This window comes from Bos javanicus, chromosome X, assembly GCF_032452875.1.
Source record: "Bos javanicus breed banteng chromosome X, ARS-OSU_banteng_1.0, whole genome shotgun sequence".
NCBI lineage: Eukaryota > Metazoa > Chordata > Mammalia > Artiodactyla > Bovidae > Bos > Bos javanicus.
In genome coordinates this window covers 33,047,646-33,064,711 of record NC_083897.1, presented here as the reverse complement: position 1 = coordinate 33,064,711, position 17,066 = coordinate 33,047,646, and the positions used below count along the sequence as shown (strand labels likewise).

At 44.7% G+C, this 17,066-nt stretch overlaps 1 pseudogene; it reads left to right on the top strand.

The window, feature by feature from the left end:
* LOC133242544 (piezo-type mechanosensitive ion channel component 2-like) overlaps positions 1–17,066 on the top strand; it is a 201,052-nt pseudogene that overhangs the window by 67,158 nt on the left and 116,828 nt on the right.

Here is a 17,066-nt window from a genome sequence, read left to right as displayed (position 1 = left end):
CTTTGGAAGGAATGATGCTAAAGCTGAAACTCCAGTACTTTGGCCACCTCATGCGAAGAGTTGACTCATTGGAAAAGACCCTGATGCTGGGAGGGATTGGGGGCAAGAGGAGAAGGGGACGACAGAGGATGAGATGGCTGGATGTCATCACCGACTCAATGGACACAAATTTGGGTGAACTCCGGGAGTTGGTGATGGACAGGGAGGCCCAGTGTGCTGCGGTCCATGGGGTCGCAAAGAGTCAGACATGACTGAGCAACTGAAGTGAACTGAATTTTAATTTAATTGATTTAATTTTATGGGAGTTTATTTGGTCTACTTCTGCTTCATTGACTATGCTAAAGCCTTTGACTGTGTGGTCACAACAAACTGTGGAAAATTCTTCAAGAGAGGGGAGTACCAGACCATGTTGCCTTCCCCCTGAGAAATCTGTATCAGGTCAAAAAGGAACAGTTATTTCCGGACATGGAACGATGGACTGGTTACAAATTTGTACAGCAGCATGTCAAGGCTGTATATTGTCACCTTGCGTATGTAACTTTTATGCAGAGTACATCATGTGAAATACCAAGCTGGAAGAAGCACAAGCTGAAATCAAGAATTCCAGGAGAAATATCAATAATCTCCAATATGTAGACGATACCACCCTTATGGCAGAAAGAGAAGAGGAACTAAAGAGCCTCTTGATAAAAGTGAAAAAGGAGTGAAAAAGCTGGCTTAAATAGATAACTCAGATAACTAAGGTCATGGCATCTGGTCCCATCACTTCATGGCAAATTGATGGGGAAGCAGTGAAAACAGTGACAGACTTTATTTTCTGGGGCTCTAAAATCACTGCAGATGGCAACTGCAGGCATGAAATTAAAAGATGCTTGCTCCTTGGAAGAAAAGCTATGACCAACCTAGACAGCATATTAAAAAACAGAGGCATTACTTGCCATATAGTCAAAGCTATGGTTTTTCCAGTTATCATGTATGGATATGAGAGTTAGACCCTAAAGAAAGCTGAGCCCTGAAGATTGATGCTTTTGAACTGTGGTGTTGGAGAGGACTCCTGAGAGTCCCTTGAAGTGCAAGGATATCAAACCAGTCAGTCCTAAAGGATATCAGTCCTGAATATACATTGGAAAAGACTGATGCTGAAGCTGAAGCTCCAGTACTTTGGCCACGTGATGTGAAGTATTGACACACTAGAAAAGACCCTCATGCTAGAAATGATTGAAGGCAGGAGGAGAAGGGGATGACAGAGGATGAGATGGCATCATCATGAGTTGGATGGCATCATCATGAGTTGGATGGCATCACTGACTCCATGGACATGAGTTTTATCAAGCTCTGGGAGTTGGTGATGGACAGGAAGCCTGGCATGCTGTGGTTCATGAGGTCGCAAAGAGTCGGACATGACTGAGTGACTGAACTGAACTGAGTTGATTTACAATGCTGTGTTAGTTTCAGGTGTACAGTACAGTGATTCAGTTATACATATACATGTATCTATTCTTTTTCAGATTCTTTTCCCATTTAGATTATTTAGCTTCCCAAGGACATAAGGCTTGCTCATCAAATTTCCAATCATAGTACCCCCGCTTCCCCAGGAGTCTGGAAACCAAGGACAAGTTTCGAGTGACATGTAAAGGTCTCACAGTTTCCCCATTATTTCACAATGGACCTCCCTTTTATATTTCAATCTGTGACATACTGACTCGAGTGCAGGAAAACTGTCATCCAGAAAGCCAGTCCCATAAGAAAACCCGCTGCCTTCTGTCCCCCACGTTTGGAGAATTGATTTAACATCCTGGCATATCTCTGCTCTTCATGGATGAAGTAGCCAGGGAACTAGATGTCCTCACCTCTTCCCAGAAAAAGGAGATGGTCAGTAGTCCTCTGTCCCAAGGCCTCAAAGGGGTATGGACGCCAAGGCACTGTCTCCACGGCCACCACAGTGGTGCTAATATCCTAGTTAATGTCATCATTCCCTCCTTTATGGCCTGTCCAAGGTCTCCCTGCTGTCAACCTGCACTTCGGCTGGCCTGGGTGGCTTGCCTGGTGGGGTAACACTGGCCTTTGACCCCGAGGTTTGACCTCCCAGTGGGCTCACTGTGTCAGGCATATGGTTGTGGACAGTGCTGTTTTTGGCCTTCATGGAGTGTGGAGCTGCTTGGAGGGGCCAGTTGGGTCCTTCAAGCACAGATGGCAGAAGCAAAGGTATGGGGAGACCTGCTGCTTTTCCAAGTCATGTTTCACAGCTTCATTTCTAAGGAGCAACAAAAACAGAACCGCATTTTCTCTGCTGATGCGTCAGCCTCTTCAGTCAGCCTCGACCCCATGATATGTGTCTCCATGATGTTTTCTGGCTGTCAGAGCATCCAGCTTACTGGGCTTAAACCTCTGCAGGATCTTTCTAGCTGGACATTTGAAAGTCAGGGAAATGATTACATCTGAGGCTAAAAAGTTCACTTGACATTATATCAGCTTGGAAAATGGAGAATACAGAATTACAAAATCTCAAAACCAGACATCTCTATCATCATCTAAACTTGTTTTAAAGATTAAAAAATAATTCCAAAGACTCGAAATAACCTACTTTACCATGATCATAAAAAGATGCGCTGACATGTCTGGGCTCAAAATAGGACCAGGTGGCAAGTAATTTGTGATCACATTGGAATATTCCTTTATTTATACCTATTTTATTGAATGCCTTAGTGTTATTAGCATTTTTATGAAAATAAATCTAGATTCTGTTAAAGGAACATTTAAACTATTTCAGCATCTCTTATTTCTATCATTAGGTGATGTAGAACCAGTGTGAATTAGGTGCTTAAAAATTTAGTATGGATGTGGTCAGGTGTGTTAGAAAGGGGCTTGGATGCACTGAAATAGTTCGTTTAAGATTCAATGACTAAATAGCCTCCTCTCCCAAATACACACACACACACACACACACACACACACACACACACACACTTTTCTCTGGAGGTAGAGGTGGGAAAGAGGAAAAGAGATAAATATTTGCTTACAAGTGTGTAGTCATAAACTATTTTTAAAGACACCATACTCTAGAGGTTTCTGATTTAGGTAGTCAAGAAAATTAGAATCATTCACACTAGAAATCCTAAAGTTAAAATCACAATTATTTGACACCTCATTAGTAAGGCGCTTTTTTTTTCTTTAGTATTTTAGTATTTTATTTAGTATTCAGTATTTTTCTAGACTATCCAGTATCATCTGATAATTTCACATGCTGAATGTATTCCCTGTGCTGTGCATCACACCCTTGTATCTGATTTTATACCCAGCAGTTTCTTCCTCTTCATCCCCTTCCCCTATTTTACCCCCACCCCTTTCCCTGCTGGGCCACTAGTTTGTTCTCTGTATCTGTGTGTCTGAAAGCACTTTTAATTGCTTCTTTTTTCCCCCCAAATTTCACTATTCTTGCTGGAGGCACTGATGAATGGCTGATGTGGAGCCTTCTGAAAGGCATGCAGTACTTAAATAATAAAACAAAAATTTTTGGTGGAGAAGAGATTGTTTATGCTTCTCTTTTTTTGCTCACTTAAGGACAACATCTACTTTAGAGAGATCCATATTCCTGAATTGCAAACTTTGTAGAAGCCGAAGGAAATGGTCCTTGTCAAGCTGAAATGTTAACCCTCTCTCTGGTTGCTATCCCAACCCACCCTCTCTTCCTCCTTAGAAAACATGAGCTGGGTCTGGGCTCCTGAGAGATCAGTGCAGGGTGCGAATATCTGCTGAGGCTGCACCCGAGTCAGACTTTGAATGCTTGGTTGATAGTAAGAGGATGCGAAATGATATAAACTAGAACACTTTCTAACACCATACACAAAAATAAACTCAAAATGGATTAAAGGTCTAAATGTAAGACCAGAAACTATAAAACTCCTAGAGGAAAGCATAGGCAAAACACTATCTGACATAAATCAGCAGGATTCTCTATGACCCACCTCCCAGAGTAATGGGAATAAAATCAAAACTAAACAAATGGGACCTAATTAAACTTAAAGGCTTTTGCACAATGGAGGACATCCTTTTAAAAGCCATCCGTGGCTTCAGAGGGCAGAAGGAAAAATATTGAAAGTGTAAACACAAAAAGAAGTTCTAGAATCACTGACCTGACAGCACTGTTTTGTCTCTTGGTAGTGAAGTTGCTTATTCTGAATAATGTGTATCTACTAGTCTGGCAACTTAAAGTATTTTGAGGCTGTAAGGAGTATTTAGAATGTACTTAGTTGACATGGAGTTTCTAAACATTTAAGCTCAGTCATCTTGCAGACGATTCGTGGTGAGGGCCTCTTTGGCCTTGCTGAAGGGTGTTGAGGAAGAGAGGACACATTTTTGCTAAAAATTCAGCTCTGAGGGCACTTATTTTTAGTAACATAGTCTGAGATTATTACCTTTAATTATTGTGAAAGTCAAAGTGTGCATAAATCTCTTTGTGATCGTATAATACATTGTAAACTAGGACATGTGCGTTGCAACACAAGTATTTTTTATAAATGTTATGTGGCCATCTTAAAAACTTCACATTTGCAAGAGATTTTCTCTTTTTCTATACTGATTAAACTCTAAGTTGTCAAAGTCACATCTACATTTTCTTCTACTCAGAGAGTTTTCCTGAACTATCTGTTTTCACCTTTAGAAAATGAAATTTGTTAATGAGACCAGTCCTGTTGTCTACAGTTCAAATGTCTGTACTAATGTTGATAATGCTCTTTACTTGATAACTTGTTATCATGCAGTTTCTAATTGTGAGCTCTCTAAGCCTGGCAAGGTCTCTTTTGGGGAAAATTCCTGGTGTCATTCTTCGAGGGAAATTTCCATATAATTTTGGATGGTTGAAACCAGGTAGAAATAGTGGGAAAGAGTGCATTCTTAGCTAGAGAGAAGAATGTTTTTCCCTAGAACACCTGGATCTGTGTTGTAAAAACTTGTAGTGTCCACAGTAAATCCCTGAGGCAGACTCGGGTCCAGGTGCCTGCGTGGCCTCTGAGAGGTGTGGGTACTGGCATCTGATAGCTTTGTACAAAGGCACGAGGTGTACTCCGTGACTCCAGGTCATGGACCATGACAACATCACACTGGGTAAGAGAGCGTTGCTGTTTGCCTGCTGAGGCTTTTCTAGCTTGAGAGTGCCTTGCTGACAAGTTCAAAGGCATATTTTGCCCATAAGCTCAGGTGACTCCTGAGTGGCAACATCACACATAAAATAAAGCAAAAAATTAAGCAATTAGGCCACTGTCATCAATCAAACTGGATAATTTCAGACAAAAATAAACAAAGGTGGATTTTTAGAAGTGGCTTGATTTTTTTTAATTTTTATTTTTTAATATAAGGTTATTTATTTTAATTGGAGGCTAATTACAGTATTGTATTGGTTTTGCCATACATTGACAGGAATCCATAAAGTGGCTTGATTTTTTTTTAAATGAAAGTTTGGGCATTAGTCATCTGTTGCTGCATACAGATTACCCAAACATTTAGCAGCTTAAAGCAACAAACCCTGCTGCAGAGTTTCTAAGAGTGGGGAATCCAGGAAGGTTCAGCTGGTGCCTTCAGCTCCGGATCTCATGGGCTGCAGTCAAGGTCAGTCAGGCTGCAGTCAAGGTTGGTCAGGGTGCAGCCTGTGAGGCCCTCTTCCAGGCTCACCATCTCCTCCTTTGCTGGTGCTGGCTGCTGGCTGGAGACCTCGGCTCCTTCCTTTGGGCCCTTTCCTTGGGACAACTTGCAGCCCAGTGGCTGACTCCCCTCAGGGACCAGGGGTACCCAAGATAGAAGCCCCTAAGAGGGATCCTGGTACTTTCACTGTCTCTGGTCACTTGGAGCCCCAGGTCCAGTCCATTCATGGGAGCAGGGGATCACATATGTACGGATGTGAGAGTTGGACCATAAAGAAAGCTGAGTGCCAGAGAATTGATGCTTTTGAACTGTTGTGTTAGGGAACACTCTCGAGAGTCCCTTGGACTGCAAGGAGATCCAACCAGTCAATCCTAAAGGAAATCAGTCCTGAATATTCATTGGAAGGACTGATACTGAAGTTGAAGCTCTGATACTTTGGCCACCTCATACGAAGAACTGACTCACAGGAAAAGACCCTGATGCTTGGAAAGATTGGGAGAAGGCAATGGCACCCCACTCCAATACTCTTGCCTGGAAAATCCCATGGACAGAGGAGCCTGGTGGGCTGCAGTCCATGGAGTCGCTAAGAGTCAGATATGACTGAGCGACTTCACTTGCACTTTTCACTTTCATGCGTTGGAGAAGGAAATGGCAAACCAGTTCAGTGTTCTTGCCTGGAGAGTCCCAGGGACGGGGGAGCCTGGTGGGCTGCCGTCTATGGGGTCGCATAGAGTCGGACACGACTGGGGCAACTTAGCAGCAGCAGCAGCAAAGATTGAAGGTAGGAGGAGAAGGGGACAACAGAGGATAAGATGGTTGGATGGCATCACCAACTCAATGGACATGAGTTTGATCAAGCTCTGGGAGTTGGTGATGGACAGGGAAACCTGGCATGCTACAGTCCATGGGGTTGCAAAGAGTTGGACAGGACTGAGCGACTGAACTGACTACCCCCCTGGGTCGTCCCTGCCTCTCCTTAAACATTTGGGACTTTGTGATAAATAATGGAAACTAAAAGCTCTGCCCTGAGAACCCAGGATTGGGCTCATTTCTCCCTCTTCAGTGTTAGTGTTTGGGAATGTCCTCAGTGTACACATTTCCAGTGTGAATGATTTGATACCTTACAGAACGAGGTTATATAAAACCAAAACAGTGACAAGCATCCTGTGGAAGGAATGTTCTGGCCCCCTGACACCCCAGTGGTTTCCTGGGGATAAGTGAGGAAACCTGCATCCTCAGGTTTGGATGAGGTGAGGATGTGGAGTAGAGGCTGCCAGATTTCCTGGTGGAGATGCAGAAGCGGGACGAGCTCACAAGCTCCAACCTCAGCCTGGCTGTGCTTCCTACTCCTGTTGCTTTGTCATGTGTAGAGAGAATAAAAACAGGATCTGTGCAAGGAGGGTGGTAAGAGTGAGAGGTAATGCACGCGGGGCAGTGCTGGTGTGAGCTGACACTGACGTGAACTCACGTCATGTGTCCTGGGCATGTGTCTCCAGAGTAATCTGTCTGAAATGTCTTCTTTTCCTTGTGGTCAGGGACTAGTTATGTCAGCTCCACATTCTCTCTGACGAACGTTCATCCCCACACTTCTCCATCCTGTGAATCTCTTCAATGGACCAGCAAGTGAGTGGGGCCTTGAGCCTGGGAGCCTGTCTTGTCAGACAAGGTGCCTGAGATAACTGGGGTTGAGCCCAGCCACAGAGCTTTTGACAAAGCCTTTTTTCCTGTCATCTTTCCCTTCAGTCTCACATGTCCTTCCACCCACAGCCTCCCCTGAACACCTCACGTGCTCACAGTCCATTGCCCCGCGTCTTTGCAGCACTTTTCATCTGTGATGGATTTCGTGCCTCCTTCCAGGGGTGCTGGTGCTGCCTCCTGGTTAGGTGATGGGAGCAGGGACCGTGCACTGTCATTCCCCAACTCTAACCATGCTCCACGTGATGATGGGCATAGATGGATGCGGCTGTGTTTTCTTCCTAACAGAAGACGCGCTGGGGCCACATGGCCACCAGACTCCTTGGCCAGAGGCCACCATCACCATCACTAATGCCCTCTTCTCTCCCCACAGCCTGCGCCTTCCGGTACAACGGACTCTCCTTTGTCTTCCTCATCTAACTCCTGTTCATCACCCTGTTCTTGGAACCGACTAAAGCCACCATGCAAGGTAAGAACCCCTTGTTCTCTGCTCCAGGGCGGGGTGCATCTGGGGGTCCCCAGGGTGTCGTTATCAGATGGGAGAGATGCCAGTCCAGTGTGGAGCTGGGGCATATGGTGATGACGTGTTTCTGTCACTCGCGGTTGTTTTCCCGTACATGTTCCCCAGCAGGCCTGCATTTGTAGGTGTGCAGAGGGTCTGGAAGGTTCTGGAACTCAACGTGTAGTCATGAAAATGAAGCAGATCTGCAAGTTCTCTGTGCTGGGAGTAGGCAGTGGGAAGTGCAGCTAGGACAGGAGCTGGAGGCTTGGGGAGGAAGCTGGCAGTCGTGGCTGCTTCACACGTCAGCTGGGATCTGACACGTGTGCCTCAGTCAGGTACAGAAAGACACGGATTCTAGTTCTAGTCTTTCAAGCGGGTGATTGCAAACCTGTAGCTCCTTCCCCATTGCTTTCCAGGAACCTGAAGGTGTATAGAGAAATAGTGACTGTTTCCTGAGGCTCCAATGAGGAAGCTGGTCTGGTTTGAAGTTCTTACACAAAGAGAGAAATTAAACTGCACTGAGTTAATCGAATTAATTGGTTTTTGAAATGATGCCATTACAAGAAATCACGACTGTGCCCCACATCTTAGATGAGAATGATGGCAGTGTGTTTACAGCAAAAGACAGGAAGTCAGGTTTGACGTGGGAATGGCTGTGGCTCCATGGTACCAGCTCACAGTGCTGACTTCTCAGGAAAAGCAGTAAAGTCCTGGTGTAAACAGAGCAGTAAATCATGACTCTGTCTTTCCCATTCTCCCCCCAACTGTTAAATTGATTGTTCATCCTGATGGTTAGGACTGCAGATGCTCTGTTGGTTTTCTTGCCTTAGGAAGAACTTAAATAATAGCTCTTCTAATTCACTTAAATCTTAATACACACAGTGAAGAAGGGCTAGAGAAATGTGAGTCTATACAAATCCTTATCAGACCAAAAATATGTTGTTTATAGGACCCCACCCACCCCAGTCTCCTTCCTAGAGTCCAAAATAAACAAAGACATTTAAATATCATAGCTTCTGGCCTTGGAACCAGGATGATAACACACAGGCAACTCCTACCTCATGGCTGGGAGCTCATGTATTAAAGAAAGCTTTCACCTCTAGAATTAAGTGCTTTAGAAATGAGTACCTGTTTGTCCTCGATTAAATGATCTGCTGCTTTTCTGTCAGGGTGTCCCCAGTTTTATCTGGAACCAGGTCACAGGGTTTCCTTGTCACACTTAGTGATGACACCTGGCTTTGCTTCTTCCCAAGTGACCCAGCCCCGCTCTGCCCAGGGCCTTGTCTCTTGTTGGGGTGGGCGTGTGTGACATGGCCCTCATCTCTGCCTGAGCATAGAGGGGGTGATTCGGTCAGGAAACACATAGGTGAAGCATGAGATCAGATATGCAGAGCAGCTTCTGTGTGTGGAAAGAAATGTCTGAATACCCAGAGTGTTGCATGTCAGAACACAGACAGCATCGTGTGCACAGATGTCTGCCTCCCCGCCACCCCCACCCCCCAGACACACACCCCACCCACCCGGGGCCAAGGGACTAACAGCTCAGAGGGAGCCTGCAGGCATCTTTCCACCTGGTACCTGGGGACAGGGCTTGGGGTTGTGTGTCCTGTTCTTCTGTCCTTCCTGTGTTTCAGCGCTGAGGGGCATGGCCAAGATTCATAACCTTATCTATTTGCTGTGTCTGGAATCGCACAGGGACTGGAGGGAGGGAGGCCCCACGTGGTCTATTATGACTCACAGTCTGGTCATAGGACTCACAGTCTGGCGGTTCTACGCCTGTGATTAGAGGCACCTAGGCCAGGTGTTTCTGGTGGGGCCACAGTCCAGGGTTCAAACCACATGGTCCAGGAAGATGCCTGTGTGGCATCCACACAGATGGTGGTGGACCTGGTGGACCTGGAGGGCTGGTGCCCTGCAGCTTTGCAGGGTCTCTGGGTCACGTACCTTTGGCCTTTCAAGTTCCTGTTCACACACGTTTCTCACAAATGGGTAGGAAGGTCCAGTGTCATCTGGGAGAGAAGTCTAGGGCATCTGCTCTGCCTGCCATACAGGGCCTCTGCCACATGGATGCACACACAGGTGCATGCACACACCTGCATATACATATACATATATATGTATATACACCCACATATGCGCACACACATCCCCCACATATATACACACACATGTGCATGCACACACACAAACACTTGCACACACATGCACATGCCCCCACATGCACACATACCCGCACATAGAGACAGGTGGGTGTGCACAGTCAGGGCTCAGAGGATGGGAACCCTTAGTAAGTCAGTGTGTAAATTGCTTCTCCTTTCTCCTTGGATTTCTCAACAGGAGTCAGATGTCAGTGTAGTTCAGGCTCAGGGTGGTCTCAGCAAAGCCTGTCTCCCTGGGCTGGGAATATCCACCCTCCCAACTCTTGGCTCCTCTGACATTCTCCTTTTCCCCTGTCCACTCAGGTCACCCCAGAGGCTGAGCCAGAGCCCACTTTAGTGCAGTTATTTATGGAGTCCCTCCTTATGCACCACCTCGAAGATGGCAAGGGTTTTGCTCTTTTGTTCATGACTGTGTTTCCAGGACCAGGGACAGCTCCTGGTATCTAGCCATCTGTCCATCAATATTTACAGAATGAATGAATCAGTGCATTTGTTTCCAGAGACTAGAGTTCTTGGCATCTAGGAACCCAGCCCTAATCCTCTGCTTCCCTGGGCCTCCACGAGAGCCAACGTCGCAGGACAGTTGATCACTCACACCTGTCTCTCCTCTGGGGACAGAAGCTCAGGGGCAGGGTCATAGGTCCTGGGAGTTTGCTACTTTAGATTTACTGGGTATTAACCCACTCCAGTGCTCTTGCCTGGAGAATCCCAGGGACAGAGGAGCCTGGTGGGCTGCCGTCTATGGGGTCTCACAGAGTCGGACACGACTGAAGCAACTTAGCAGCAGCAGCAGCAGCAGGGGATTATGAGTAATTGAAGAAATCAGAATGTTGTATGCTTTCCTTACAACTTTAGGGATTTTATTGAAGCCTAAGATACTGAAGGAAGGTCAGGAAATCTTCACTTGCTGTTTGCTTATTAGTGGGCTTTGCATTTAAATTGAGACTTCACTCCATTAAATAGGAACTAATATGTAGTTAACTTCAGGTGGCCCAAATATTCCAAGTTGATGAGATATTAAGTTCTGTAACTAGACATGTATGTATTAAGTTCCCTATGCCTATACATAATGCATATCCCCATTTTGGTGGAACAATTGGTATTTTGTTTGGATGGATGGAACATAAGTGGTGAAATGTGTGAATGTAAAAGTTCATATACTGTGTATACTCAGCACACACTGACTAATGATAACATGACGATTATTTTGAAGGATAATATTATTACTTTGAATGTCAGAGTGAGCTAGATTTAAAAATCTCAATCTCATAGCTAGTCCTAACCTCAAGATTTTTCCTAGTGCTCTGTAAATATCAGCTAAGAATTGTGTTATATACAGGCTTTCTTGTTAACAAGCCCAAGACACACAGGTACCATGTAGGTGGTCATGCTCTTAATCCCTGTGTTGTCTGACTGTGCCCAGGACAGAACACTGTTCTCAGTATTGCAAGCACAGAGGGAAGCCTAATCACTGAATAAATACTTGTTAGCTGATACGTTACCAGGCCCTGGGCACAAGGGACTGAAGAGATGATATGGGTTTGTTGAAGGGAGATATTTTAATTTGCTTCAGTGCAGATTGATGACATATGTGGATATTATATAGAAAATACATCTTATTGAGTATGATTATTTATTTCTTTCAACAAATGTTAGTTGAAAGACTTCCCTTCACAAAACACTATGTGTGGGTTTGTGGAGGATAAGAATGAGAAGAAAGCATGGTTCTTCACTGGCATGGTCTCCCAAGCATGCTGGCTCTTGTGTGTTTTATTGAAGGGTAGTTTTGTCAAAGAAGCTGTCTTTGGAAGCCACGGACTTATTCCAGTGAGGTTGTTATTTCTTTATACGTATCTCAGATTAATCCTCTGCAGTCTCCTTTGGACTTTGCCTTAAGTAGGTTCAATGGTGGGCTTCCCAGGTGGCTCAGTAGTAAAGAATCTGCCTGCCAATGCAGGAGACATGGGTTCAATCCCTGGGTGGGGAAGATCCCCTGGAGGAGGGCATGGCAACCCACTCCAGTATGCTTGCCTGAGAAATCCCACAGACTGAGGAGCCTGGCGGGCTATAGCCCATAGGGACACAAAGAGTTGCACACAACTGAAGTGACTTACCATGCACACATGCAGGCTCCATGGTGGCAGGTCACTGTCCTTTTAACGTGGGTCTGATGTGATAGTATTTGGAGTCAACTTTGATGGGGAAAAAACTGGTGATGAATTAGTTATGTCAATTTTAGAAAAGAAAAAACAGATAAAACCCAGAGTATAAAACTGCGGGGAGCTGCCCATGAGAATGGGGTCCTTTATCTAAAGGACACAGCCCTGGGAGCTGCCTCAGTCCTCGAGGGTTTGCTTGCAAACATAGCTCTCTGTCCTGCCACCCCAGAGATTAGGCAATTATTTACTGCAGACACCTGGAGTTCTGGACAAACTTCTCACGCACAGGGAAATGTTATCTGGTGTAAGAAATAATAACAGGGTGCCATTCCCATGCTCTCAAGATTTCTTGTGACTTTTCGTAAGATGTATAGGTCAACCAAGAAAAAAATCTTAACTGTCTTGTTTTTCTCTTGCTCTCCTGTATAAATATAAGGTGCTGAATAAAGTCGTGGTCAGACCGTTTCCCTTTGTGGAGACGTGTCTGAACCTCTTGACCCCATCTTTGTTGTAGTATTCTTTTGCTGTAGTATTCTTTCTCAGCCACGTCGTGCACGTTCTCGGGACCTGATCAACTTTGCTGGCTGGCTCCGGCATAAAACAGTGTCTGAAGGTCATGCCTCATGATGATTGAGGAGGTTTAAGATTTATTGGAATGAGAGCACCGTGGATGATATACATGAGTGATAAAAGATGGAACATCTTTCTGAGATGGGTTCATGTGGATGTGTGGATGTACAAAACTAAAACATCAGGCAAAGTGAGATGGGGGAACCAGGAAGCAGCATCCTGAAGGGGGTACTGATTAGCTCGATCTCCCTGAAATCTTGACCACAGCCATCTGGCTGCACCCACTTGGCCCAGACCAGAGAGTCAGGTGGAGTGTCTTCAGAGGCCTAGGGACAGGGTGCTAAGAGGGGTCAGTTTCCTATGTGTCAGGAGCTGCGGTGAGTGCTCCCTATGCACGACCTTGTTTAATTAGTGGATGGAAAAATGATTGATTGAAATGGCATGAACCTCCCTCCATTCTGGAATGAAAAAAACCCACTGGGTTATAAATCCACTTAACCAACTAGGAACCTGCATGGTGAGGGGATGGTGTGATTGCACTCTCCTCCTGCCATGGAGATTGGTGAAACTCAGTCACTTTTTGGACAGTCTAGACTCCTGACCATTTCCTGTCCCACCTCACCAGCCTTTCCACCAGTCAGGGAGCACTTCCCCCATAAGGCTGGGATTCACCGTCAGGTTCCACACACCCGATCATACTTTCTTAGATTTTGGTTCTGTAGATGTTCAGAGTCCCGAGTCCTTTTCAGTTGGTTTCAACAGAGAGTTTTACATCCTTGCATGCAAGGACAGCTCTCACTTTATCAGTAAAGTGTCCGGGGTCTGGGGTGAGAGCCACAATCTGGTGTGGGATGTGGACTTTGCTGTAAATCACTTCTCTCTCCTTGCTCAGTCCTGCCAGCATCTTGTCTTAGTTCTCATGCCCTCCTGTGGGCTGGGGTGGGTAAGAGGGCCTTCTCCATTCTTTTCTTTTTTGGCGGAGAGAGTCATTTATTTATTGGGGACTGTTTGAGAAGGAGTTCTCTAAATGTCAAGATTACGGTGCTTTTTGGGCAATACTAGCCATTGACCTGCAGCGAAGATATCTTAGAAGCATCATCATCTAATCAGTTCACAGGTAAAATGTTGTGTCTCTCTGTCTCACACACACACACATGCACACACACACACAAGCTGAAGGACCAGTGATATGGGTCATCTATGGTGGGTAATTATTTCTAACAGCAAAGATGTTGTTTGGTTCAGGGACCCTCACTCATTGGAAGCCTTCTCTGAGACTGAACGACTCATAGGTGGGAACAGAGCCCTGGGGGGTGGAGGGGGACAGAAGGGCATTGGATTCCTGGGTGGGTCTTCCTAGGTCTCCCTGTTCAGTCACAGAAGCCTTCTGAAGGCTTCTGAAGGTCCTTCTGAAGGCTTCTGAAGGTCCTTCTGAAGCAGGTGAAGCTCACATGAGGATCTAGACCTGGCTGAGGTGGTCAGGTTGCCAAAGGAAACCAAAAGGACCAAACTTTCAGGATATGGCTTCCAAATATTTTTCAACATGTGGTTTTTGTAGAGATTTTCTCCTTTTGTTAAAGGGGTGGGTTTCTAAAGTATCTTCTTTTTTCTACATAATTTTTCTGAGTTATTTTGAGCAAGGTAGCAATTTCCCCGCTGTGTTTGCCTAAGTTTACAATGACTCAAAAGTCATTAAGAAGGTCTTTTTCTCGTAATTTAGATCTCTTTCAACATTTGGGAGGAGGATAGAGTTAGAAGGGGGTGATCAAGGAGAGGCTTCATTGTGCTTTGAGGACAAGGGTGAGCAATTTAGCAGGTCAGGTTCATTTTTGTAAACTGTTGACAAAGTTTTTCGAAGATAATAGGGAAAATATTTTATTCTCTTCAGCTCTGAACAGGGTCCGAGTTTAAGAGGAAATTGTAATCATCATAGGATAGTGTGTGTGTGTGTGTGTGTGTGTGTGCGCGCGCACGCGCGTGCGCGTGTAAAATAATCACCAGAAGGCCTCACCCTCATGTTCTGACCCAGGAAACACTTTACCAGAATCACTGAAGGCTCCTGAGAAAAGAAAAATGATGCTGCATTTGCTGACGTGAAGCAGCAGAGCGGTCTGTAACTTGTAAAGCTGTGTTTAGATGTCAGAGAGGAAATAGTAGCAGATATTTTAAACTGCTGGCATCTGGTTTTTGTTAAAAACACTGTTACTCTTTATACCATTAAGCTTATTATTACTGTGGTTTATTATGTCATCATAAAGCAAAATACAAGGAAATATTTCATTGAGCAAATTATTTGGGGGGTAAGTGCTTTATTATCAATATCAGCTCAACAAAACAGAATGCTACCAAAATGATGAGATGCTTTCTTCTTGAATTTTTGAGTAAATTAATGGTAAGACTTCTAGGTTATTTTATCTGTTCTTTTTTGGGAGTGGTTATTTTGAATTTGGCAAAGAGCATTCAGTGACACAGAACTTTCAGACAACACATATAATTCTCATCTCAGGAAACACGGGGTCATATTATTATGAGTCATTTTCAGAAGTCCTGAACTTTGCACTTTATTTGGCTGTGATCAACCAAATCTGCAGTGTGATCTTACCTGTGATTTAGGTGCTGTTCATCATGACAAGGTTGGGGGTGGGGGGTGCTGAATTGGATGTCAGTTTGCTGATTCAATCTGGAAATGACCCTTCTTTTGTTTATTCACTTGATGGACACACACTGGTGCCCTGTACCAGCACTGTCCTGGGCATTTGAACACTTAGAAATAGCACAGGACATACATTAACGACATGGGTCCTGGGCAGCAGGTTCCTTCAGTTCTCAGGGTCCTGGTTTATCCCCCCATGCTGAGTCCACATGCTAGTCCTAGACAGAACACTAAGTCATCTGCCATGGAGTCAAGTTCATGGATACCATGTCCCGTGCTTGTGCTGAATAAATGGTTAAAGAGCTCAGAGGAGGAGGTCATCCCTTTTACTTGAAAAATGTATCTTCCCTTCAAAAGGATTCAGCTGATTCGATTTGCTTCTGTGTATATCTGGAGTACATTTATTTCAGTTTTGAAGCTGATTTACTTCACAGTCTGGATGAGACTAATTTTTGATGGATTGTCTTGTTAAAGTCTAAGCTTTGCTTTGCATATAACTATTTCTCTTAAACAGACCCATGTATGTTTGCATGCTGCCGCTGCTTCAGTCGTGTCCGACTCTGTGCAGCCCCATAGACAGCAGCTCACCAGGCTCCTCCGTCCCTCGGATTCACCAGGCAAGAACACTGGAGTGGGTTGCCATTTCCTTCTCCAGTGCATGAAAGTGAAAAGTGAAAGTGAAGTCACTTAGTCGCGTCCGACTCTTATAGATTCATACAAAAGAACCCTTTCAGATGAAGACTTATATTTAACTTTCAAGCAGTGCTAATTACTAATTGAAAGAACCACTAGGTAACACATGCAAGGCTTGTGTCTGCCAGGCAGCTCTTCCAAGCTTTCTATACCTCATTGAGTCCTCTCAACACCCCATGAGATAGGAATCCATACTATTTATGTTTTACAGAAAAGGAAGCTGAGAAACACACAGAGGTTCATGAATAATTCCTGAAATGAACATTTTAAAAAATTGGTCCAATAAGTGAAAGCTTCTAATATAAATAATTCAGTTACTGACCAAGGCATTTCCCACATTCTACTGGTTTCATTATAAAATTAATACAGAGTGAAAATAAGTGGAGAGATTTTTGCATATAATCTAGCCGCCTTGTGACAATGTAAGTGGATGGTTATTGCACTGCAAACATCATTTAGGATATTCTCTCAGCATTAAGCAGAGAAGAGGATCCCAAGGATTTTTTTTTTTCTGAATGTTTAAAAGTTATTCATTTATTCTGAGTTAACTAAAAGACCATTCGCATTTCTTTATCTCTTTCTATAGATTATGTTGTTTATAGACATCTAAGGGCGGGTCACTAAGAGCCTCTGACAAAGGGTCCTGGACAAAAGAGTGTGTCAAACCTGAATTCTGACCCCTGTTTTGCTGACCAAGAGAAAAAATACTCCAGTACAGGATCATGTGCTTCCAGGGGAAGGGGTCCCATGGGGCAGTCAGCAGCAGTGGCCCTGCAGGGAAAAGGAGAGAGCACAGAAAATACATGTTTTACAGCAACACACAGGCTCCTGGAGATGAGTCCTGTTTGTTTACTCAACACAATCCCATCAAATCCACTCCTGACCCCCCAGCATCCTTGAGATGGACCCTGAGTGACCACCAGGCAGTGGTTAACCTGTAAGTTCCTGCTTCACCTCCCCAGAGAGACCCAGCCACCCCGAGGCCACAGAGATCCATC